The sequence below is a fragment of the Balaenoptera physalus genome (genome assembly GCF_965194825.1).
Source record: "Balaenoptera physalus genome assembly, chromosome: X".
Taxonomy (NCBI): Eukaryota; Metazoa; Chordata; class Mammalia; order Artiodactyla; family Balaenopteridae; genus Balaenoptera; species Balaenoptera physalus.
In genome coordinates this window covers 85,540,797-85,567,042 of record NC_138903.1, presented here as the reverse complement: position 1 = coordinate 85,567,042, position 26,246 = coordinate 85,540,797, and the positions used below count along the sequence as shown (strand labels likewise).

At 37.3% G+C, this 26,246-nt stretch overlaps 1 long non-coding RNA gene across 1 annotated transcript in view; it reads right to left on the bottom strand.

The window, feature by feature from the left end:
* The window catches only part of LOC309653122, a 151,007-nt gene that overhangs the window by 8,268 nt on the left and 116,493 nt on the right, over window positions 1-26,246 (bottom strand). The gene's annotated exons all lie outside the window — the stretch shown is intronic.

Genomic DNA, 26,246 nt, shown 5'->3' with positions numbered 1-26,246 from the left:
TCAAAATAGATTTTTAATTTGTGTAACACACTCTGCAAGGTCATGACCACCATATTATGACAAGAAATGAACATAATTCTGCTGAGTTTTTGCTACAAATATAAACAGCACTTTACAAAGTTTTTATTAAAAAGTATCTATATGGAATGGGTCTTAAGACTTTAGGCAAAAATTAAATAGATGAATAAATTGTCTTGAAAATAATAAGCTCTAATACTTTATGCAATAGTATTAATTAGGCAGTATTCTAGAGCTTAATATATTCCTTTTTCTTGGTTGGGTCACCATGGGTCTAGCTGAATTTGCTCCTCAACATTGCATCTCCTCTGTAATAATATTTAGCACATTTTATTGTACTTGCTTGTTTATATTGATTCCCCTCCTCCAGACTGCAAACTCCTCAAGAACAAGAAATGTGTTTGTCTTTCCAGCTCTAGGACCTATGCCAGTGCCTGGAACAGAGTAGGCATGCAGAAATGAACATCGATCCCCCAGGCAGGTCATACCTTTAGAAAGGTAACTCACAGTCAACTAGATTTTGCCAAAAAACCAATTTTTAAATTTATATTAGATGATATATATTTACAGGGACCTTTCTTTGTATTAATATGTGTGGAAACCTGAAATAATAACTGTTAATGGGCTGAATTGCTTATCCTCCCAAAATTCATATATTGAAGTCTTTTTTTTTAATTGAAGTATAGTTGATTTATAATAGTGTGTTAGTTTCTGGTGTACAGCAAAGTGATTCAGTTATACATATATATACATATTCTTTTTCATATTATTTTCCATTATGGTTTATTATAGGATATTGAATATAGTTCCCTGTGCTATACAGTAGGACCTTGTTGTTTATCTATTTTATATATAGTAGTTTGTATCTGCTAATCCCAACCTTCTAATTTATCCCTCTCCCACTCCCTTTCCCCTTTGGAAACCGTAAGTTTGTTTTCTATGTCTGTGAGTCTGTTTCTGTTTCGTAAGTAAGTTCATTTGTGTCATCATATATTGAAGTCTTAACCCCTGGTATCTCAGACTATAACTGTATTTGAAGATAGGGTCTTTAAAAAGGTAGATAAAATGAAATGAAGTCATTAGGGTGGGCCCTAATCCAATATGACCCATGCTTTTATAAAAAGAGATTAGGACAGAGAGACACACAGAGGGAAGACCATGTGAACACAGAGAGAAGACGGCTATATTCCAGCTGAGGAGAGAGGCCTGAGAAGAAACCGACCTTACCGATGCTTTGATCTCAGATTTCTAGCCTCCAGGATTGTGAGAAAATAAATTTCCTTTTAATCCACCAGTCAGTGGCACTTGGTTAAGGCAGCCCTAGCAACTAATACAATAGCTAGCAAACTAATGCAGTAACTAAAAGATTGGTTTGGTAAGTATGGAATTTAAAAAAAGAAGGAAATCTCATGGTTCTGTGGGAATATTTTATATACACTACATTAGAGCTTCTTCTCCTCTACAGAACATATACCTTTATAGTAACCCAGTATTTATTTATTTTCTCTAGTATCTTTCCTTTACATAAATTTGCACACATACACTGACAATTCCTTATTCTCTCTCTAGGTTTCATGGTTCTTTTTTTTAACAACATAATCCCTCAGTTCCTGGGTGGAATCACAGTAGAAGTAACAGTTTATTTCCCCATCACACATCTTATATTCTCTAAAGCATCTTCTAACTTCTGTGTAACCAGGGGCTATCATCTGCTACTCCTGCCTTACTGACTTACTAGCACAGTATGTGAGCCAGGAAATGTATCTTAGAAAACTATGAGTGATAAATGGAATTAGTGGATCAACAAAGAGAAAAGTTAGTTCGCTTATGAAATCTTATTATTCTTCAGGTTTAATTTCAGAACCAGAATTGACTTAATTTTATCACAGGAAAGGGCCTTGTATAGTAGTCTTTTCAAAGGAGGCAATTGTTTTATGATGTGATTTGCTTTCTAGAAAAATTACAAGGAATGAATAGAAATAGTCACAGCTTTCCAAAAAACAAAGTAATATGTTACAATCTTTTGAAGTTAAAGTGTATTTCCAGCAAGATACACCCAACTCTGGAGACCCATGTAGATAGCTGCTTTGACAAAATAACAAAACCTATTAGCCAATTTCTCAGAAGAATAATATTTCTAGCCATAGCAGAATATTCATAGGCCATCAAATTTAGTTTGCGAGTACACCCCTGGGATTTCATAAGGACACAAATTAATTCTCAAGAGTAATCTATTTCACAATGAACTTCAAATTGTGTGTTTCCAAACATATAGTTACCTTTTTTATGGAGACATAGATAGAAATATTTTCTGATTGAACAGTAGACAATGGCTCGACTTGAGATTTCCTCTTTTCAGGATAAAAATTATGGGAAACATGGAAATTTTTATCCCTGGAATTACTCATCAAATGAAAAACTAAACATTTAGTGACTTCAGGTAAGATGAATTCACTAGGAAGAGCTGAGTATAAAGTGCCAGGTAACCAGTAAAATGTGAAAACAAAATCAGGGGAATTCATGAGTGTGTTGTTTTTGTTGGCTGTTGTTATTGTGTTGAGGACCACATTCAATCAACCAAATCAATTTTTGATTTCTTTTTCATCAGGGTGCCTGTATTTGACTTAGGACCAGCTCAGAGGAAAACTGCTTTCCTCTTAGTCTTATCTGGCTCATTTTTCCTTTCTAATGACGGAAAACAGATGGTGTCATTATACTTTTGCAAAATCTCCCTATTCCCCATTTTCCCACTAGGCCTTCCTGCTAAAACTGGCAAGAAGAGAGTAGCAACTTGAAGATCGCAATTCTTAGATTTCATCAACCCCAAAGCCTTTTCTCTCCATTCCACTTTAGCCAAATGTTCCCATGGTCACACCCTAGTTTGTACAAAATTTAGCACGCAAACCATCTACTTCAGAATCACTTATAGAGAACTTGTTTAAAATGCGGATTCCTCATGCACCCCACCCCAATGATTCTGATTCAGTAGGTCTAAGGTGGAACCCAATAATATTCAATTCGATAAAGCCCCTCTGTGATTCTTATGCAAGTGAATTGTTGACCACACTTAGAGGAACACAACTCTAGACAGGTGTGTATCATAGTGGGAGATAGTTGAGAGAACTCTCATTTGAAGTCCTCTGTTTTCCTTGTAAAATAGGTGAGTTTGTCTTCTTTCCTGACCCTCATCCCATTAGCACACTTCTATACATCCATCAATATCCAAACCAAAGTAAAACCTTTTTAACTTCTCCCTACCCAGTTGATCAATCTTATTTTGAGTCACTAGGGTATCTCATGCATATGTTTATTATGGTACTTATCATACATGGTAACAACTGCTTCTGTCTCCTTAAATCTTAATGTTCCTTAGGGTTTTGTTGTTTGTCTTCCTCTTTCCTTACTCTTCACACATTCCTTGGGCAATATCATCTGTGCCCATGGATTCAACTATCATCCCTTAAACTAATGACTTTCAAATCAGTAACTCTAGCTCATGTATCACTCTGAATCTCCAGATCCATACTTCCATTGGTCTACTGGGCATCTTTACTTGATTGTTTATAGATATCCCGTGTCTCAGTATCAAAAACTGAATTAGTTTTCTTCTTGTGTCCCCAACCTCTTCCCCAAACCTGTTCCTCCTCTTCTATTCTTCTGAATGGCACCAGCATGTACTCAGTTGTTGAAGGCAGAAATTAAGCAATCATTCGCATTCCTTCCCCCCTCCTTCCCTCATTTAATACTGTCAGACCTTTTTCTGAGATATTTCTCGAAACTCTATTCTCCACTCCCTCACTGCTACTACATTGGATAAAAGATAGTTTATTATAGTATATGGTAGTTTATGGTAGAGCCAAGAGTAAATAAAGATATTACTTGGTAAAAAGCAAGTAAGTATATATATATTGATTCTTCAAAAAAAATCTTCCATGTTTATTCCATTCCTAAAGATGTTGAAAAGATAATTAGAAAGAGGGAAGTACAGAGTAATATGTTAGCCAAATCCTCATCTTTCATAGCATGGAGTAGATAAATAGTGTCTAAGATCGATAAATTAGGAAATGGCAGAGCAATATGTTAAAAATAGCACAAGGATACAATGAGCCAAGTCCAGAATGTGGGAGATTCCTTAGCACAAGTGACCTGGATTATTAAGAAAAAATAAATGGCATGGGAAAATGTGATAAGGGAACTATTATAGATTATTAGAGACTTAAGAAACATGCCAACATAATGCAATATGCTGATTTTGTTTAGATACTAATTTAAATAAACAAAAAGATATTTTGGGGATAGTTGGGAAAATTTGAACACAGATTGGGTACTGGATGTTATTAAGTAATTATGATAAAGGTATTGGGATTATGTTTTTAAAAATTCTCCTCAATCTTGTAGAGATACATACCAAAGTATTTATGGGTGAAAAGATACAATGTCAAATATTTGCTTTAAAATACTCCAGGTCAAACCATATACAAAAATTAACTCAAAATGGATCATAGACCTAAGTGTGAAAGTCTAAAACTATAAAAATGCTAGAAGAAAACATAGGAAAAATATTTTAAATCTTGGCTTTGGCAAAGATTTCTTAGCTATGATACCCAAAACACAATACATAAAACAACAAACTGATAAATTGGACTTCATCAACATTAAAAATTCATGCTATTCAAATGATACTGTTAGGAGGATAAAAGGACAAACCAAGCACTGGGAGAAAATCTTTGCAAAGCATATATTTGATAAACGAATGTATACAGAATATATAAAGAACTCCTAAAATTCAATAATAAGTAAACAACCTGATAATAAAATGGGTGTGAGAAAAGAGTTAGCATAGCAGGTCTTATTACTCACTCCTCACACATCTCCAGGAGAACTTGGAGCCATTACTGAATATTGGACACCCTTTGCGAATGTGGTATCTGGATGGTTCTTTATGTTAACGATTAAGGATTTTATCGTGTATACCTGAAACAGTGGACCTTGTTATACTGTCTTGTCTGGATTGCTTTACACAAACATCAAGTTGATTATGTACACCTGACTTCATCGTTGGGGTCCTGAGTTCTGGTTGCCATAGCTGGTTGCGTAGCAGGATGTGTCCATGTGTCCAGCCGTTGATAAAAGCCTTGGACTCTGAGACTTCAATGGGCTTCCCTGCACAGAGAGTCTTCACAGATGTCCCTATAGTTCACAGCCAGAGAAAAAGTTTGTCCTCTGGGACCCCAGATGCGAAAGAACTTGGAAAGCCTGTGCCTAACCACTGTGGACTCCACCCAGTAGATATCTTGTTCCTGTTGCTCATGCTCTATAAACTTGTTCTGTAACAGATGTTAGCCACGAGTAAAACCTGTTGCTGAGTCTTGTGAGTCCTTCTAGTAAATTAGCAAATGTGAGGGTGGTCTTGAGACACTTGAGATGATGGGAAAATAATTTGAACAGAAGCTTCACCAAAAAAGATATGAGTGTTTAAGTACATTCAGAGCTGCATAATAATATTAGTCATCTGGAAAATGCAAAATAAACCACAATGAGATATTGCTTTGTGCCTTTTGGAATGATTAAAACTAAAAAGATTGATAACAACAAGTGCAAGGAGGTAGAGGAATTGAAACTCTCATACACTGAATGTATAAATATGAAATGGTACAACCATTTTGGGAAAACAGTTTGGCAGTTTCTTGAAGTTCTGCACATGCCTACTGCACAATTCAGCCATCCCACTCCCATATATCTACCCAAGAGAAAAGAAAGCATGTGTTTGTACAAAGACTTATACATGTTCATAACAGCTTTATTTGTAATATGTCAAAACTGCAAACAATCCAAATGTCCTTCTAGAAGTGAATGGATAAACTAATTGTTGTATATTCATCTATCAATGGATAACTACTCAGCAACCAAAATAAAAGAACTATGGATCCACACAATGTGGATAAATCTCAAAATAATTATGCTTAGTGAAAGAAGCCAGACAAAAAGAGTACATATCGTATGATTCCATTTATTTAGAACTCTAGAAAATGTCATCTATAGTGTCAAAAGCAGATCAGTGGTTTCCAGATTGAGGAAGGGGTGTGGGGAGAGGCAGAGGATATGAGAAAACATTTTGGGGTAAGGGATGTGTTCCTTACTTTGTGGCGATGGTTTCATGGCTGTATACATATTTAGGAAGTTGCGAAATTGTACACTTTTTTTTTTCAGAATCATGGTGGGTGTAATGTAGCTTTATTTATTTATTCATTTGGCTACATTGGGTCTTAGTTGAGGCATGAGGGAATCTTCGTTTCAGCATGCGGGATCTTTTTGTTGCGGTGCACGGGCTCTTCATTTCGGTGCGCGGGCTTCTCTCTAGTTGTGGCACGTGGGCTCCAGAGTGCGCGGGCTCAGTAGTTGCAGAGCGCGGGCTTAGTTGCCCCATGGCATGTGGGATCTCAGTTCCCCGACCAGGGATCGAACCCTAGTCCGTTGCATTGGTAGGCGGATTCTTAACCACTGGACCACCAGGGAAGTCCCTGTACACGTTTAAATATGTGCAATTCATTGTATGTCAGTTATATAAAAAACATAAAACTAACAAATGCCATTTAGGAAAAAGGTAGCCCAGTGTTACAAATTCCACCTTATCTCCTGTGTTCCCAGCAACCTAAATTGTTTCCTTTGCAAACAACAGAACAAAGGCATAGAGTTTCCAGGCATTGAGCAAGGAAGAGAGGAGCTGAATATTGGAGCTAAAAGTTACACTTGACCCCTGCCCCAAGGACTGGTTAGCTAAGGAGATAAAACCTGAAACTATAAGAAGCTCTAGGAAAAAAAGAGAAAGAAGGGTCTAGATGAAGCAATATTGGCAAAATGTTCATAATTTGTGTAGCTGAATGATGGGTATATGGGATTTTTAAAATAGAAAATGTGTTACTAGCTTTAGCATATGAGTTAACAGAAGAACTGAAACCCAAAACATTCAAAAATGGTTGCCTATCAGTAATGGAACTGTGGGAAAAGGGGCAGTCATTCTTTACTGATTAAATTTATACCTACTTTGTATATTGCTTTGTTAAAAATAAAAACAGTTTTGCAAAAAGTCAACATCAGACCTGTGTAAAAAAAGTGTTCTTCTTCCCTTATGCAAGTCACTAATTTGTTTAACTCAGTTAATGATTCATGCAGTAAATTTAGCCATTTTGATGATCACCTGATTTTTGAAAGCTGAAGTTTTTTAAAAGTTCTGATTTATTCTTATTTGTACAGTTTTGGTAGAATAAAAGGATTCTAAAATTGGAGGTTATAAGTACTCAGATATTTGAAAGCCGTTAGGTTTTATTTAAGAATATATAATTTTGGTAAGGCTTTATGAGATGAAAAGAATTATTGACATGCTGCTTATACATATATATCAAATATCTTGTACTTCCAGTTGAGAGGTATTTTTATTATATTCTACATCACTATTATCCTTCTTTGCATAATGGAGAGAAAAATTTCAGGAACAGGGGAGAATTCAAGGAAGGAAAAAGAATATCTTTATGCTTCCTCCCTCATCACTTTGGAGGAATCTTTGACCACCATAAAGGAAAACTTTGAAAAATATGTATTTTTTACATATTTTATAATATGTTAAAAAGTCTATAAATTTGAGAAATTTGAGGTTCTGAGGATTCAGAAAAAGGGTTCTGAATTCATAGTGAATTTGAAACAATTGCTCCTAATGGCATCCTAACTGACTAAAGGAATTAGTTGCTGGTAAACCTAAGAAGGTAAGAACACAGGCAATGCCTTATTGGATCAAATCAGTGACTCTCTCCAAGATACCAAGGGATATTTTGGTGGAAGTACCCTGTGCTTTCATTACAAAGCAATAACCTCAAAATGTTTTTCAAAACACCCTGAATATCCTAAAATGTCCTTTCATATCTCGTTAGGGATCTACAATCAGCCAATTTCCTAAACCTTCCTTAGACCTATTTGTAGTAGAGTCTGTGCAGCTGAGTTAAGGGTACAAACTGCAGTCAAACAAACCTGGGTTGGAATCTTAGATCTTGGACAAGTAATTTCTCTGAGCCTCATTCTCCTCTGTAAAATGCGGATAACTAAAGCAGCTACTTAAGTTTTTTGGGAGTATTCAATGAGAAAATCATGTAAATCATTGAGCATAGGGCCTGACAATTAGTACATAGTAAGTCCTTGTTATTTTGTATTTTCAACCTGTACATTTTCTTGGTGTTAGTTATCAGGTCCATTTACTAATTAAAAGTGAAAACCTTTCTTACAATAAAGGTTGAGCTTTAAAAAGGTGAAATAATCATCTACATGGTTTGATTTTAAGAGTATCAGGAAGATTCCAACCCCTTCATTTCCCCTCCCCCCACATAAATACAGCATACTCTACTACTCACTTTCATTCCATCAATAAAGCTCCATTTCCTTATTGACTTTGATCAAAATTCAAGTCAAAATTCAGATGTCACCAGGGTGGGTACTTCTGACTCAAGCCATAGATTGAAGACAGGTGAAATTTTAAAAAGTAAAAAAAAAAATAGATGTCCACTAAAAAAAAAAAAAAAGGTTGAATGAAGAATCTAAGTGTTCTTTCAGTTCTCTGGGGAGAGACTAGGACAGGCACTGAATGGAGGAGAGTGGGGCAAGGGGTGCTAGGAGCTACCAGGGAAATGGAACTCTCCTCGACCATGGCTAGGGAAGCTATTTAGTGGAGTGCACTTTTTCCCAAAATAAGAATCACCTGGGTCATTCGTTAGACAAACAGACTCACAGGCCCTTGCCCTGCAATTTGGTAAATGTAGGGTGGGGTTAAGGAATCTGAAGGGTTAATGACCACTCAGGGCATTCCTAAAACCTGACAAGTTTGAAAAAAACTAGAGAGCTTAAGAGCCCAGGCTTTGGAATCAGACAACACCTGGGTTCAAATCCTAGCTCTCCTCCTTAAGGATGACTGATCATGAAGTTAATTAACCACCCTCAACCTCGGTTTCCATCTCCATAAAATGTTTGGGGATTAAATAAATTAATGTGTACAAGACATTTGTCTCACATTAGACACTGAAAAAGAGAATTGGTATTATTATTATCAAGTGTCTTTCGTTTCAATTCATTCATACTTATATATGAATCCTTAGAGTCTCCTGGGCAAGGTGCCAAAGTGGTCAATGATTTTCTAGAACTTTTTGTTTGCTTTCTGACATGTCCTTATCTTTGAAGCCAGAATTAGAGAAATTAGCACTGTTATTGTGATTAGCTGTTGTGGGCCACCTTTTATATCTTAATGCCTTATCATGTATATTAGGCATTCAGAATGTCTGAGGATTTCTATTTAGACCCTTTTCCATAGGCCCTGATATCACCTGTCCCTGAAAAGTTGATTTGCCTCGGAGTTACAGGGTTTTCAGACTTTAGTCTTCCGTCTGAGTTCCAACTTGAAAAGACCCAATAACACTCAACTTTGAGTTACAGTTTAAGCGAGGCTTTGAAAGCGCTTCAGAGATTGACTTCCAGGTTAGAAGGGGGCAGGGTGTCAGAGAAACAAATGAACAGACAGAGGAAGACAATGCAGGGAAAATGTTAAAGACACATCAACAATAAAAAGGAAATGACCATGAAAAAGAGACAGAAAGGCAGGTTGACAGTGCCAGATAGAGGAAGGGGAAGGGTGGGGAGACACAGAGAGAGACAAAGATAGAGAAAGCAGCAGAGACGGAGCTAGACCTGAGGACAGAGACAGACAAGCACAGACAGAGAAAGAGATCAAGGCATGGGCTGGAAGGAAAGCTTCTCTATTATTAATAAAAGTAGGTTTCTACGGAAATCTCCCTAGAAGTTGAAAAAGGGGAAATTCATTCATTTAACACAATTTTAAAGTGATTACTATGGGAAAGGCACTGCTCGGAATTGTGGTAGAAATACAAGCATTTCAGCCCCTAGGTGGGGGAAGGGTGTGTAAGGCAGAAGGTGATGAGCAGCATTAAGAAATAAAGTGCTTCTTAGTTCAGAGAAGGGAAGAATGCATTCAATTGGAGGCCGGAGGAGGTAGCCTTGGAGCTGGACCCTGAAGGATGAATAAGGGTTTTAACAGATGGAGGGGGGAAGAAATTTTCAAACAATGGGAAGGGCACTGGTAAACAAGATATGTGTTCAGGAAAAGAGGAATGGTATGATTTGGCTAAAGTTCAAATTACAAGTAGAGGAGTAGTGGGAGAAAGCTAAAAAATCATTTTCTATGCAGGAAGAGGGGTTGAAGGTAAGACTGGGGAGCAACTGAGGGTTTGTGGACAGGGGAGTAACAAGTCTGTGAGTGGGAAGCATTAGGAGGACAGAAACCGGAAGCCGGAAGCCGGGTAGTGAAGATGTGAAGGATACTGTTGCTATTGTGCGTTCCAAGAGGTGAGTCCTATCAGCTATCTCCTAAACATCCCTTCCTCTCTGTTTTGCAGTGTCCTAGTCATTACTACTTGGATCAGTAACGGTCCAAAGTCTTGATTGAAGGTAGAGGATAAAGTCAAGGGAGAAACTGAAGACAACCTGTAGGTTTCTAATTGGAAGGATGGTAATGTCATTACCAGAAATTGCTTTGGAGGAGATAGGTTTAGTTTTTGATATGCAGTGTTAGTGTGGATGAAAAATGTCACCTGCCATATCAGTAAACAAAGGATGTTGCAGTCATCAAGCCCTCAGCCATTGCAGCTGTCCCAGCTGTGTACCCTGATGGGATTCAGGATGGAGAAAAGCAGGTACTGGCCCTAGGTTGTTAAGGTGCATATCAAAGGAATGATTTCAATGAGCCCAGACTCTTGCATCTTCCCATACCTAGAGGAGCGCTAAATTCATTAACTTGAGGTATCAGGTTTTCTTTAATTCACAGTAATCTTTTGATGTTCCAACTACCTGTTTTTGTTGCAAAACTCCTATGTATCCTGGCTCCTCCCTTACCTCTTTGGAGCACTTCCTCAGAGCGATCTGAGGCTGTCTTCTGGGCTTAAGTCCTCAGAAGATCTGCCGAATAAAACATAATTCTCAACTTTTAGGTTCTGCATTTTTTTTTCAGTCGACATTAGAGATGCTAGTGCAACATTTAGATGATATCCAGGAGGTGATTGGATTATGGATCTAGACATTTGGAAAGAGTTTGGTGCTCTAAAGCCTGGAGGTAGACTATGATGTGTTCCAGGAGACGGACTGAAATAGGCTCTGTGGGAAGAGTTCTTATATGCTTCCTTTTAACCCTGAGTTCCTTTTCAGTTAGACTCTGGAACCCTGTGTTAAGGGATCATGACTCTCAGTAGTAGATTTAAATCAGTTTCGCCCTTCTACTTGATTGTCACCTCTACTCCTAAGACATCCTTGCAGACCCAGAGGAAAAAGACAGAGGGAATTAATAGACAGTCATAAGCTATAGGCAGTGGGATGGGATGAAGTGTTCTCTTTTTCCAGCTGAGCACGGTACCTACCAGCCTAGATGGGTTACTCCAGCTGATGAGCACAGAGTAACAGTAGATGGTATGAGAATACAGGTGGCAAAATGAGATGGCTCTGTGTCTATTCATGCTGTCCTACTTTGCTCCTCCAGCTAGGGAGAGGGTATTCTGCTGATTTTTACAGAACTGATAGGACTAGCTCAAATGGCTGAGGACAGAACCCTACTATCTCCATGTGGGTGCTTGCTTCTTCCTTAAGGACTCAGCCCTCAGCCCTTCATGATGCAGGGTGGGAGGGTGATTTGCTGTGAATAAAAAGGGGGTGAGGCCAGATGAAGAAACACTTGTCTATCTCAGGACCTGTCATCACCTACCTCTCACTGTACCACTTTTAATTTCCTCCTTTCTTCCATAGTATTGCAAACCTTTGCTTCCCTCCATCCCCAAAACCTGCAGTGCTTACTCCAACCACATTTAGTGTAAAGTATCCCTTAAGCACTTAAATGTGTGTAGCTTTGTCCTTTAAAACAGGTATATTCCAATAATGAGGAACGGGTGCCTGGCCCTTCTGTAAGTAACCTCTTTCACTCTGCCAGCTGCTGGATACCTTGAAGCAATTGATCTAGTGCAGTGGATCTCAACTGATAAAATACATCTGAATAACCTAGGGGAGCCCTTTAAACATACAGATGTCCAAGCCCATCTTGTGATTATAACTCCTTTGGTTTTGGAGGTAGGACCCAGAAATATGTATATCTAACAAGCTTCCTGAGTGATCCTCATTCACATGAAATGTGTTATCAGCAAACTGAATTATTTCCATCTTGGCCATTGACTACACTAGTTGGGTCTTACAGGCCTTAGGTCCTATTCCCTAGTTGTATTAGCATTCTCAATTTAGTGAGCATGAGTTTCACAAAGGGGAACATGTGAAAAAGCGTATGCTCAGTCCCCATTCCATAACTACTTCATCAGAATCTCTGAGAAGAGGGTGCTGGAATCGGCATTTTTACAAACACCATAGTTAGTTATAGTGCACTAGTCTGCAAACCACACTTTGAAAAATACTGAACTAAGTCTGGGAAGTGAAAGTTGGCAGGAGCGATGCAGTTTGGGGCACAGTAGAAGGAAGAGGTAGATCAGATGAGCTGTTGAGTCACTGCAGCTCAGTAGACCAAAAAGGTCATGGTTGGGGTCTCCGCTTCAGTAATGTACTGGCCTGTGGTTACAGCCTAGGTAAATGAGGCCAGATGACAGCTAGAGAAGACCACTAATTAATTAAACTTGGTCTAAGGTCAGACCACCAATTGGCAGACACAGCTTCTTTTTTAAGTTGGAGAATATGGATGAGAAGTATAGGAGAGATCTGAAATATAAGAATTTTTCCTTTGACTTCTCAAACCCATTTTCTTGTTTATTTCTCTCAGGGCTTAACTAGTTTCCTCTGTAACAGTATCAGCATTGACTCATAAATTATTATTCATTGTTAAATTATGTTAGGAATGCATTCGAAATGCAAGAACAAGGTGTACAATGTAGACACTATTTGACAAAGCACTTAGACTTTTTTTCTTAAGTGAGGGAGGAATATTTTTTCTGTGATATTTGAAAAATGAAGGAAATGTTTGTATTTGTCATGCAGTATATTTTGCGAAATCATCTGATTTCCTATTAAGTGTCCTTCTTCTATGAAAAACCATGTAAGGTAGGGCTGGTTGCTTTTCTGTTAGTGGGGGGCACAGAGGGTATAACTCCTACTGGCAGTTAAACTGAGTTTGAGATTTCACATATACTGTGATTTTCTGTTGTGATTTAAGCTTTTGACTGTTAACATATTACTCAGACTTCTGTCTCCTCTTCCAGTCAACTAGATGGTAAGCTTCCTGAAGGCAGGCATCTTGTCTCAGACTTCTTTATAGTCCTCTATCTAGCACAAGACCATGCTCGTAGCAGTTTCTCAATAAAGACTGAACATTTTTAATGGCTAAGTAGTATTCTAGTGTGTGTGTGTGTGTGTGTGTGTGTGTGTGTGTGTGTGTGTGTGTGTGTGTATCACATCTTCTTTATCCATTCATCTGTTGATGGACATTTAGGCTGTTGCTGACATTTGCAGCAACATGGATGGACTTGGAGGACATTATGCTAAATGATATTATTCAGAGAGAGAAAGACAAATACTATATGATATCACTTACATGTGGAATCTAAAAAATACAACAAACTAGTGAATATAACAAAAAAAGAAGCAGACTCACAGATATAGAGAACAAACTAGTTTTTACCAGTGGGGGGCGTGGTGAAGGGGCAATATAGGGGTAGGGGATTAAGAGTATTATATATTAGGTATAAAATAAGCTATAAGGATATATTGTACAACATGGGGAATATAGCCAATATTTTTATAATAACTATAAATGGAGTATAACCTCTAAAAATTGTGAATCACATTATTGTATACCTGTAACTTATATAATATTGCCCATCAACTATACTTCAATAAAAAACAATTGAACTTACATGAGCGTACTGAGATGGGAATGACGGGATTGTGCACGTCCACTCCACTTGTGCTAAGTTGTAGTTCTAAGGCACAGAGCAGCATGAGATAAGGGATGGTACGATTTTGGCAAATCTGCCCCAGCACTTGCTATTTATATTATGCACCCTTAAGCTGTGATATTTAGAGTTGATGATAGCTGAACCACTTTTAGCAAAATGGGTAGAAGACTAAGAAAATTAGCAGGTCTCATTCACAAGAGTTGAAGAGAAGGACTCGTCCTTCTGCTTTGTAATAATGAAACTAGTGACTATAGGCCCTAATGTATGAGTCATAGAAACTTGAATGAATCTGCCCACTTCCACAATATTTGTGCAGACATGAATTATCTGCTACTTACCTCTATACATATTATTTCAGGTGAATCTGTGTATAAGTATACTAGGAGTAAGGAGGAATTGTCCCCTATGTAGACAACTGGGCATAGAGGTAGAACCATTCTTTGTAAAGGAGAGGATTCAACTTTACATATAGTGATATTTCATAAAAAGCAGATATGCTAGGTTTTTTTTTGCCTTCTTCCTGACACCTCCACTTAACTAATAATTGCCATGAGAAAACAAGATAACTCTGTTGTGAAAAACACTAAACTTACAGTGTCCTGCAGCTACAACCATAAATCTGAAATAGAAAGGTTGATGGTAACCACCACTTACATGAAAAAGAAAAATGCAGTTGTTGACTTCCTAAGACTTTTTAAAAAAATTTTTATTGGAGTATAGTTGCTTTACAATGTTATGTTAGTTTCTGCTGTACAGCAAAGTGAATCAGTTATACATATACATATATCCACTCTTTATTAGATTCTTTTCCCGTACGGGTCATTACAGAGTATTGAGTAGAGTTCCCTGTGCTATACAGTAGGTCCTTATTAGTTATTTATTTTATATATAGTAGTGTATATATGTCAATCCCAATCTCCCAGTTCATCCCACCCCCTCCCCCCCTTGGAAACCATGTTTATTTTCTACATCTGTGACTCTTATTTCTGCTTTGCAAATAAGTTCATCTGTACCATGTTTCTAGATTCCACATATAAGCAATATTCCTAAGACTTTTAAGAAACAGAAAACATTATGCGAATTAGTTGAGACAATTAGGTATTTAATAAAGAGTTTGGTTTCATTCAACTATGTGAATATTTCTCAGAATTCTTATCAAATATCTGCTTCCCTTTTTGATTCCAGGTCTTCTCTGATAAAGTGCTTCTTAGGTGAATCCAGCCCCACTTCAAGTGTCAGAACCAGCCTTTGGTTGAACTGACAGAATGGGCCAGAGAGGGGAAGGATGGGGCTGAGAACCTAGATAGACTTACAGGTGTCAAGCAGCCAGAGAGGCAGGCAATCTGGAAAGTTCCAAGCAGCAGTCGTTAGGAAAAGGTCCAGACAGTTAAACATAGCCCAGGTGATATGTTGAGATCCAGACAGGCCAACAATTGGTATAAGAGAGGTCTTGTAACAGATGGCAAGGAACAAGTCATGAAGATAAGGTTTAATGCAGACAGAACCTATTCACAAAGATAAATTTTGGACATGAATTCTAGGTTAGGAATGAAGCTAAGATTGGTTATGATAAGGCAGGAGGTCAGAATGAGATCTAAAATGAAGGTGGCAGTACTGATCATTGAGATTATGGTTCCAGAATTGGAGATGAAGTTGAACCCATGGGCAGAAATAGAATGGCTTCAGCTACTGGGATTAGTTAGCTGTTGGGGTTCTAAGCTAGATACTAAGATTAGTATATTCCTGTGATAACTTTATTTAGATAGATGCCTGCTGCCATTTCCCAACACAGAGGAAAACTTAATCTTTATATCGTTCTGAATAGTGCAACTTGCTTATAAAATCTCATCTTAAAATGTCTTCTGTTACATATTCATTCCACAAACATTTATTAACTTACTGTATTTCAGATACTGTGGAATACTGAGGTGAATAAAACACAGCCATTGGTCTTAGAAAATGTATAGGTTCATGAAGGAGCAAGCATCTAAAGTAATGATTACAATATGGCATGCCAAAAGCACAAGGAATAGACGTAACTTTCATGAAGTCATTCAATCAACCAAATGTATGGAGTGCCTTCTATTTTACAGGCACTAGTCTGGGAACACAGGATAACACTGAGTCCAAACTTGTGGTGTCATAAAAACCTTCCAAGAGAAGGTGAAACTTGATCCGAATTTTGTAAGAGGTAGCCAGGTAAAAGGATGTGGCAGACATTATCCATTCTCCCCTTCCCGCATACAAATAGAACCCTGATTTTTTGAGGCAGCATTGTGTCTAGTTAAAAACTGCCTACCCATTCATACCCCATTCTAGGTATGAGTGACCATGTAAGTGAAAGCCTCTTGGACGGGGCTTTGTTGAAAATCATTTTTTCCCAATGAAAATGAACTTAACTGACAGGTTCTTCACTCTTCCTTTTCTTCATGCTTGGAATGCAGATATGAAACCTAGAGATGGAATCATCATCTCACAGCCATGAGTACAAGAGCCTCCTTATAATAATGGTAAAATAAAAAGATAATAGGAGTCTTGGTCCCTGATGATACCATACAACTTCTATTTCCTTTGGGTTTTTGTTTAAGCCATTGTAGCCACTTCTCTATTATGTACTGTTAAACACAATTCTAAGTAATAAAAAGAGCACTGGAGCTTGGTAGTAGAGAGTTCAAGAGAAATTTGCCAGGCATAGGAAATAATGGCACATACAAAGGTGTGGAGTGAGAAGCTTTCAAGATGAAGAGACTGTAAGGAAACCAAACTAGTTGGAGTTATGAAGGGAAGGGGACCAGAGATGAAGTTGGAGAGGTAAAGACCAGTTCCTTGTAACCCATATTAAGGAGTGTGGGCTTCGTTGTAAAGGCAATAGAGAATCTCTTATGGATTTTTTAATGACTTAACATTTGCATTTTAGAGAGAACATTTTATTAGAATATTTAGGAACATTTGGGAGAGGAGAGACTGATGGCAGGCAGACTAGATAGGAGATTTATAATCATCCAGTGATTAAAAACCAAAGCTAAGGTAGTAGAAATGGAAATTGATAGACCAGATTGGAGTTATTAATTATAGGTCTCTAGAAGAGACTTGAAATATATCAAGGAGGTAGAATCAATATAGATTGGATGTATGAATTTGAAATGGAGAACATCTCACAAGGATGATTCTCAGGTTTCTGTCTTGGGTGACCAGATGGTTCACCAAGATTGGCACTACAGGAGGAGATGGTTAAGTAATGATCCAAACTCTGATATCTCTGATAACCAGAGAGAATTTAAGTATGTTTTTCCAATTGTAAAAGTATCTCTCAGGAGCAGTGATAATACAGCCTCAACTCTTAAAGATGACATTTATATAAACTTAGTGTTTTCAGAAAATTCCTAAGTAGATTGAGATAGAGGTAATGGTATTTTACCTTCATACAATACAATGTTTAGGCTGTTCTTTAATATTTCTTACACTGTTAGAAACAGAAACAAAATATGAAAACAAAGATAACAACACCAAAACAGCTATACTACAGGAACCATAGTAATGTTTTTTGTTTGTTTCTTTGTTTCCTATTTCAGCCCAGTTCAACTCGGTAAGGAGAAAATGATGAATGGAAAAGAATAAGAGGGAAAGAAATGTGCCATAAGACACATTTAACAGATGTTATTTTAATGTGTCTGACATAGCTCTGCATAGTTTTACACCTTTATGAGTTTATTGTGATAATGGTGGCAGGAAGATGCAGGCTCCAGGCACTGCTAAGTAATGAGACAATTTTGAGTTTTACTTGATACTTCCATTAAAATCTTTTCACAATGTCTGTGCTCTTTCAATTTAGCCTAAAGAGTACTCACATAAAAAGCCCTAGCAGTGGCAAAGGGAATCAAAACTGCCTGCATTCTTTTCCATCTATATGTCTTCTCTTTGGTTTGGTCGAGCTGAAGGGCAGAGTAGGTTGGCACTTGTTATCAGCCCGTGTAGCTGTCTCACAGTGAAAATAGTGATGTCCAAAGTCTAGTAACCATGACTAGAAAGGGTTGGTTGTGCCTAAACTTCTGTACTTGTTTGCATAAACCAAGAGCCCATATTTGGACAAAAGTAACGAGAGAACTGTAATCATTCATTTCATCTTGGTAGGATTTGGCTTATTGCTACTGCCTTCTGAATTAAATGGATTTAAAGGGGCACTTAAAAGACTTAGAAAAACTACTCTTGCTACAGATGTTCTGCTGCTTTGTTTATTTGTTTGTATTTGGCCGCACCTCGAGGCTTGCGGGATCTCAGTTCCCAGACCAGGAATTGATACCAGGCCATGGCAGTGAAAGTGCCAAGTCCTAACCTATTCCCCCTGCTGCTATTCTTAAACAGTGGAAGACTGCTTCTAATACAAGAGAGGATATTGGTGTGATGGGAGAAAACCAGATATTGTGGAATAACTAGGTTCTTACGAGCTAGAAATATGGATTAGGAAGTTGTTGACTATGGTCACTTGAGCTTTATTGGCATGTCAAAGGAAAAACTGAAAAAGAAAGGGTTGCTTTATAAAATGTATTTTTGGGGGGACCATGCTCGTAAGTAAGTTTGGAAAACACTCCTTGGAGTAGTCAGACGCTAGGATAGTATTTGCTAAATTATCATTTCAAGGCCTAGATACCTAGGCATCAAGTGTATTTTTAGTTATATGTTTAATTCACATCTTTCTGACACAGTGCTCAATAGTGAGGGGAAGTTTAAATCCCACACTCTGGGATTGGATAATAAAACACTCCAAGGGGAATTTTTTTCCTGATCCCACTTTACATTCATCTCATACTCAGAAGGACAAAGGCTCATTTCACTTTTAACTTTTCTTTTTCCCTACCACAACCTCATCACAGATGGTTTTCATACAAATGTGTGATCCTTTTTTTGATTTACCTCAATTACTGTTTCCACCTTTCATTTCCTAGAGTACTTTGCAGAATCCAAAACTATTTTAATTCCAAAGCAGATTAGTTATATATCAGTACAAAATCCAAGGCTCACCAATCAGAAAGCTAGGAATGAAATAGGTGTCTGTCTGCGAAGGCATTATAGTGATTTGGGGCCGGACCAGGTGGTGAGGTAGTGACAGAAGATCTTCACTGTTGCCACTTTGCTTGGAAGCAGGAAGTTACAGGAAGAGGCAATAATGCCTTAAGAGGAGTATAACAGAAAGGAAAAGAACAAGAAATAAAGCTGGATGCATAGAAATAGCTTCTACTTTACTTTTCATTATATCTAAAGGCTCTAGAGTGCCATCTGACATTTCTACCAGGAGAAACAGTCAATAAAAGGTATGAATAATTTTCATTTATATATACATTTTATACCCCAAATGTGGAAATCAGCCCATCTGAGAATGAGCATTCCTAACTGCACCATCAATGAGTTCAAAGTCAACTGGACTGCAACTGTCAAACCCCTTTGAAACAGTCTCTTTGTTTCAAAGTCATGTTATTTGCCTTTGTAAGAAGCAAAATAAACAGAGTAGTTTAAAAGAAAGTTGGGAGATAGTTGGGCTTTAAGAATTTGACAAGTTCAAGAAGTAAAAAAGAGAGAACTCAACTTTTCTTTTATATGGTGGGGGGGTGTTTATCCTATTTAAAAAAAATCAGAATCAATGACTAATTTATTCAACAAACCATTATTGAACACCTTCTATGTGTCATTTGGTGATGAGCAACATACTAGATGTGTTTAAAATGAGGAGCAGGCAGGATACATTTCAATCCAGGAGAGGAAGAAGGTGATTCCATGACAGGATAGCAGGTGAGATTTTAGGTCAAATGTAGCCATTAAGCATCTCTCATATTCTACCAGGTAGGTGACTACCTACAGAAGGACCAGCCCTACCCCACTCAGTAGGAAATAAATAGAGGCCCTGAAATGTATTCCCATTTTTTCCTCCCATTCCTACATAATGAAGACAATAAAAACATCATTTTAATTGAGAAGTTGATGGGTATGAGTAAAAGCTTGCACGCTTTTAAAAATTTCTGCAGTTCTCAGCCTTTCTGTGTTCTTATGATAAAGCCCACAGTGGCCACTTCCTTAGTGTATCCCCCCAGGAACCATTAGCTTTTACTTTACTTTTTTTAATAGACTTTATTTTTTAGAGCAGTTTTAGGTTCACAGCAAAACTGCGGAGAAAGTATGGGGAGTTCCCATATACCCTCTACCTGCCCCCCGACACACAGCCTCCCCTTCTATCAACATCGTCCACCAGGGTGGTATATTTATTACAAATGAGGAACCTACATCAACACATCATTTTCACCCAAAGCCCATAGTTTACGTTAGCTTCACTCTTGGTGTTGTACATTCCATGGGTTTTGACAAATGTATAATGACATGTATCTACCATTATAGTGTCATACAGAATAGTTTCACCGCCCTAAAAATTCTCTGTGCTCTGCCCATTCATCCCTCCCTCCACCCTAACACCCGGCAACCACTGATCTTTTTACAGTCTCCATAGTTTTGCCTTTTCCAGAATGTCAGAGTTGGAATCAAATGGTATGTAATCTTTTCAGATAGACTTCTTTTTACTTAGTAATATACATTTAAGATTCATCCAGTCTTTTCATGGCTTAATAGCTCATTTCTTTTTAGCACTAAATAACATGCTTTAATAGCAAATGATGATACCCACCAGAATTACTAAAATTAAAAAAAGAAACAACTTTCAAAATTAAGTGTTGGCTGGGATGTGGAGCAGCAGGGATTCTTATACACTGCTGATAGAAGAGTACATTGGTACAACCACTTTGGAAAACTGCTTCTCTGTCTTCATTAAAGCTGAATATGCGCTTAACTTACGACCCAGGAATTCCACACTCAACATAAATACATAGATTCACCAGTTGCATGTACAAGAAATTTCACAGCAGCATCATATGACAGCCAGAAAATAAATGTTTATCAACAGGAGAATGGATACATAAACTAAGGTATATTCAGATAATTCAATGCTTCACAGCTATGAAAACGAACAAACAACTACCACAGGCAGCAATGTGGAGGAGTATCACAAAAAATGTTGAGTGAAAGCTGTCAGACACAAAAGACTACATACTCTTTGATTACAATCATATGAAGTTCAAAAACACAAACCTAATCTATGATAATAAATAGTGATTAGCTTTGGATAGGAGGGAGATAATGAGTGGGAAGGGGAATGAGGGAGACTGAGTTTGATAATGTTCTATTTGAGTTGGGTGATGGTTACACAGGTCTTTTTTTTTTTCTGACCACACTGCATGGCTTACAGGATCTCAGTTCCCCAACCAGGGATTAAACCCCGGCCACAGCAGTGAAAGTGCTGAACGCTAACCATTAGAGCACCAGGGAACTCCCACACAGGTCTTTTCATTATGTGAAAATTCATCCAGCTGTATGCGTGTGGTTTGTATACTTTTTGGAATGCATATTGTTATATTTCAGTAAAACCATTTATTAAAGAAATGTATAAGCAGTTCAGTTGGACCTACTGAGATCTAGAAAAGCTATCAGAATATCTATGACAGGAAGTCTACATTTTTTCAAACACTCACTTATTGGGAATTAGTAAACTACATAATGGGTCAATCTCATGTGCTAAGGATTGCCATTTTATAGATGCAGTGGGATTGGAACTTTGGTGTGTCTGATTTCAAAGCCTATGCTCACGGTCACTATCCCATACTACCTTCTATTATGATTACATACTCTCTTCCAGACATACTTAATGCTAAACATTTGTGGTTCTGTATATTTTCTTAGTTTATTTTATGACACCAAGGGATAGCGAAATACTAAGTATATCCTTAATTATGTTTCATGATACCAAAATAAAATTGAAAGATATTTGTTTGCTCTAAACAAGGCCAAATAACTACTGCATGTACGTATGTATTATTTTGTGCGTGTTGTGCTCACAAACCTTAGGTATATGTATGTGGTGTATCATTATATCTTTTGAATAATTCTTCACTTGTTTCAAAATGCTTTAATATTTTGCTTAGCATTTGACCACAGCTGAACACTGAGCAGACAATCTCACTGAATTGTCTGTGTTGGACATTTAAGGGTTTTCCACCCCTCTCAGGATGTATGAACTAATTCAGAATCTTTCAGGGTATGCAAGCAGTTTAATTTTTTCCAATGTGCATTGACTTGTATGCAGAGATATTAAATTGTATCTGTCACTGTTCATCTGTTGCCCAATGATAACATTTGCTTAGTTCCCCAGGAGTGTTTTGTAATTCCGCCCACCCCCCCATCTTGACTAACTCTAATATTCATCCTTCTCTGGTTCTTAATAAATTGGTGGAACTGCAACCCCACCAATCATACATAGGACTGTAGCACCTCTCTATTAACCTTTTATACACACTGAAATTTGGTCATTCATTCTTACTCTTAGCCTTCCACATCTTAAACCCTTTATAATCCATAGCTAAAGTAGCGCATGCTCACCCTTTATTTACTGAATTTAAAATGTAAGCACGAAAGGATGTGAGGATAGTACTGTTTTCATAGAAGCACTTTTTTTTCTAGAAGTTAGCCATTTAGTTTATCTATTGAATATCATAGATGATACTTCTCTGACTTTTTTCATTAATAATAGTTTGTCCAGTATTCTAGCTTTCGTCCTGTATTCATTATGGTTGCTTTAACTAAATGCAACTGATATCTTTGAAAGCATATACTCATAAGACACTTTATGGTATAAATTTTCAACTCATTTTTTTATGTAACAGTAGTTTCAAAAATGACATCAGAATTTAATGTACACATCTTTGTTTGTGATATAATCTATCAATTTTCTTCACTTAATTTTTCAGAGACTATACTACAGAATTCCTAAAAGGGCAAAAACAAATAAAGCATTATTTCCTAAAGTAAGGCTTGCAAAATTAATAATTAACATGACAAGGTAGTTAAATTTTTGACGTCCTTAACATTGTAATGCATAGAGCTAGTCCAGAAGACCATTAAGTAATCATTATCTAAATTATGGAGAACAGTAGATCCTCATTCTGTCAGGTAGATGCAACAAACTAAGAAATCTTTCTTTCTTTTTTTAAAATTTTATTGAAGTATAGTTGATTTACAATGTTGTGTTAATTTCTGCTGTACAGCAAAGTGATTCAGTTATACATATATATGTTCTTTTTCATATTCTTTTCCATTATGGGTTATCACAGGATATTGAATATACTTCCCTGTGCTATACAGTAAGACCTTGTTGTTTGTCAAACCTTTCTTTATTATAGAGTCTAGGTACTAATTATAGAACAGCTACCGAAGTTTGAACTTGTTCAGAGTTAAAAACAATGATACACCCACATGCTCTTTCAGCCACCTTTCAGTAACCTGCCTGTTTCAAAACTTGGAAGCTTCAGCTCAGATTATTAGCTTTTACCATTTTTTTTCTTTTTTTTTTGCAAGATACATGGAAAGGTGAAATAGGATAGAAAGTCATTACAATTCAATGGTATTCCTGTATTGCCTGTAGACTTAATATTCTGACTTGTTTTTATCATAGACACTTGGTTATAAATCCAAATGAATATATTTTTTTAATCAGTCTTGGAAGAGAAATATCTCATCACAACCTGTTAAGCTTTATTTGTGAGAATGTAATGAAAAGTTTAAGAAAGGAGGAAGAGACTTACAATACCAAGATTTTCATGAAAATTAATCTAATCTATTGCTAAACTCAAATTCCAAGTCTGAGTTTTGAAACAAACTTTCCATGGCATTCTAACTAATCTGCGTTGACTGTTACATAAATAGCTTTTTTTGCTCTACACCAGATACAAAATGCTCCCATTTCCAAATCCCTGAAAAGCTGTTTGTGATGACATTGAATAAACAGGAATCCTTTTAAAAGAATAGGCCATTGCTACAATCAAGTCAATTTCAGCATTCCTTTCCCAGAGCTATTTTGCATATTGGGTCATACAACAGTTTTAGTCCTAGTAACTGTCTATTTTGGGAGCTCACCTACAATCTGGTGACATTATGGAAAATGTATGAAATTAGAACTGCAGTATGAATAAAAAAAGGCAAACATCCAGAGTTTAAAAGATTATATTAGTACTTAGCTACTTTTCATGTATAAAGGTGCTTTTCAAGCACTAATTAATCCTCTTAAAACCCCTGTAAGCATGGCTGGGCTAGAAGAAAATCAGAGTTTTGAAGAGAGAAAAGTGAAAAGTTTCTAGTGGAGCTATATTTTTCCATAACTCATCTCCAGGTAGAATCTCCTAAATAGGTGTCAATTAAATTCTGCCTATCTGAATAGTCAGGCTGTTCAGTAGATTAAGAAATTCAGTTTTGCCTGAAACCCTTAGGGATAACCCAAAGCCTTATCCCATAGTCAAACAAAATCTCAGATTGAGAAATCAAGGAAGCCCAGAAGTATCCTGGATATTTGTACATATTCAGGGTCAGTGATGGACTAATATAAACCTAAATACACTGGTTCTAACTAGAATTGGACATATTGCTAGGAAAATAACCAGTTAACTCACCATGTCTAATTTTTTACAGGTCAATAATTCATTTCTGACTATGGCAGTTTCCTTCAAACTTTTGGGGTGAAGGAATGCATTATGGGTGTCACTGACTGCCACTGGCAGGCCTGAGGCATAAACAAGAGAGAAGACCAAATAGAAGGGAAGAAGTGGTTGTGGTAGAAGATCACCAACAAATTCTTAAGATGTCAGCCATAATTTCTACCAATGGCCTGGAGGGCAGGGAGGTAAATGCATTACCTGTTAAAGCAATGGAATGAGTAAAAGTAAATTCAAGGAACAGGTCATGCTGGAAAGTGCACGAAGAGCACCACATATAATAGCCAATACATGTGAGAACCATGTCATAAGCCAGGATATTGCACGTAGATAGAATCTATGACCTATCCAAAACACAACCCAAGAAACATGTCAAATTCAAATACGACATTGTGGCAAGGGGCAGCAGTACAACTACCCACACACACATGCGTTATCACTTCCTAACATACTTCACAACTGACTTATCATGTTCCCCTCCCACCCTCCCCCTACAGAATGGAAACTACTAAGGTAGAAAGTTTTGTACGTTTTGTTTACTGATGAATGCATATACAACAGTGTCTGGAATATAATAGGCTCTCAATAACTATTTGCTGACTAAGTGAAGTTTAAGAAATGAGTATGGGATGTTACCGAGTGGATGAGTGAGGGGTACAAAGCACACTGAGCTCATTACAGTGGATTGTTTATCGACTACTATTTCTATAGACATGTGGACTCTATCTTAAAGTACAAGTTCTCTATGGCTGCTGCTTTTTAGACAAATAGAATGGAGACCATTGAAGTGAACTGAGAAAAGGAGAGAGCAACAGGAGAGGGGTCCAGAGAATACTGAAGGGTGAAGGGGTGATATATTCTGTAGGGTCCTGTTGTCCGTTGTAAGGGTTTTGGCTTTGACTCAAAGTGAGGTGGGATGCCATTGGAAAGTTTTGAGGAGAGGAGTGACTTGATCTGACATAGATTTTAAAAGAATCTCCTAGGATGCTGTGTGAAGAATAAACTGTAGGAGTAAAAAGGCCAAAGCAGGGAGACCAGGTAAGACACTACTACAGTAATCCAAAACACAGATGATGGTGGTTTGGACCTGAGTGATAGCAGTGGAGGCTTTGAGAACTGATCAGACTGAGGGTATGTTTTGAAGGTAGAGCCAATGGGATTTCTTGATGGATCGGACATGGCGTGTGAATCAAGGATCATGACAGTGTTTTTGCCCTGAGCAAATGGAAAGATGGAGATATTTACTGAGATGGAAAAGGCTTGGTAGTTGAAAGATTGGGGATGTTAGAAAAAAAAAATAGGTTGGGGATTTCAGTACATTTTCAGATAATATGTTTCTTTCTTGACAGGGGCAGGATGGCAGTGGTGGTGGATACTAATCATTTCATTGTTGCTTGTTTAAGTCAACAAAACTGTGAGTGGGGATTTGGGGGGTTGTTTTTTGGTTTTACTTCTGAGATTGAATATGATGCAGTACAAAGAATCTTCAGAATATCTATCAAGGACAGAATAGATTTTATTATAGTAGATTAATGAGCACATTAAGATAAACTCATTTAGTGTTTTACTGTGATAATTCACCAAGAGAAATTAAGTATTTTGGGTGCCTATTGGTCCTCTTAAATTGATTGATACCAGTAAACTGTAAATTAAATATACATAT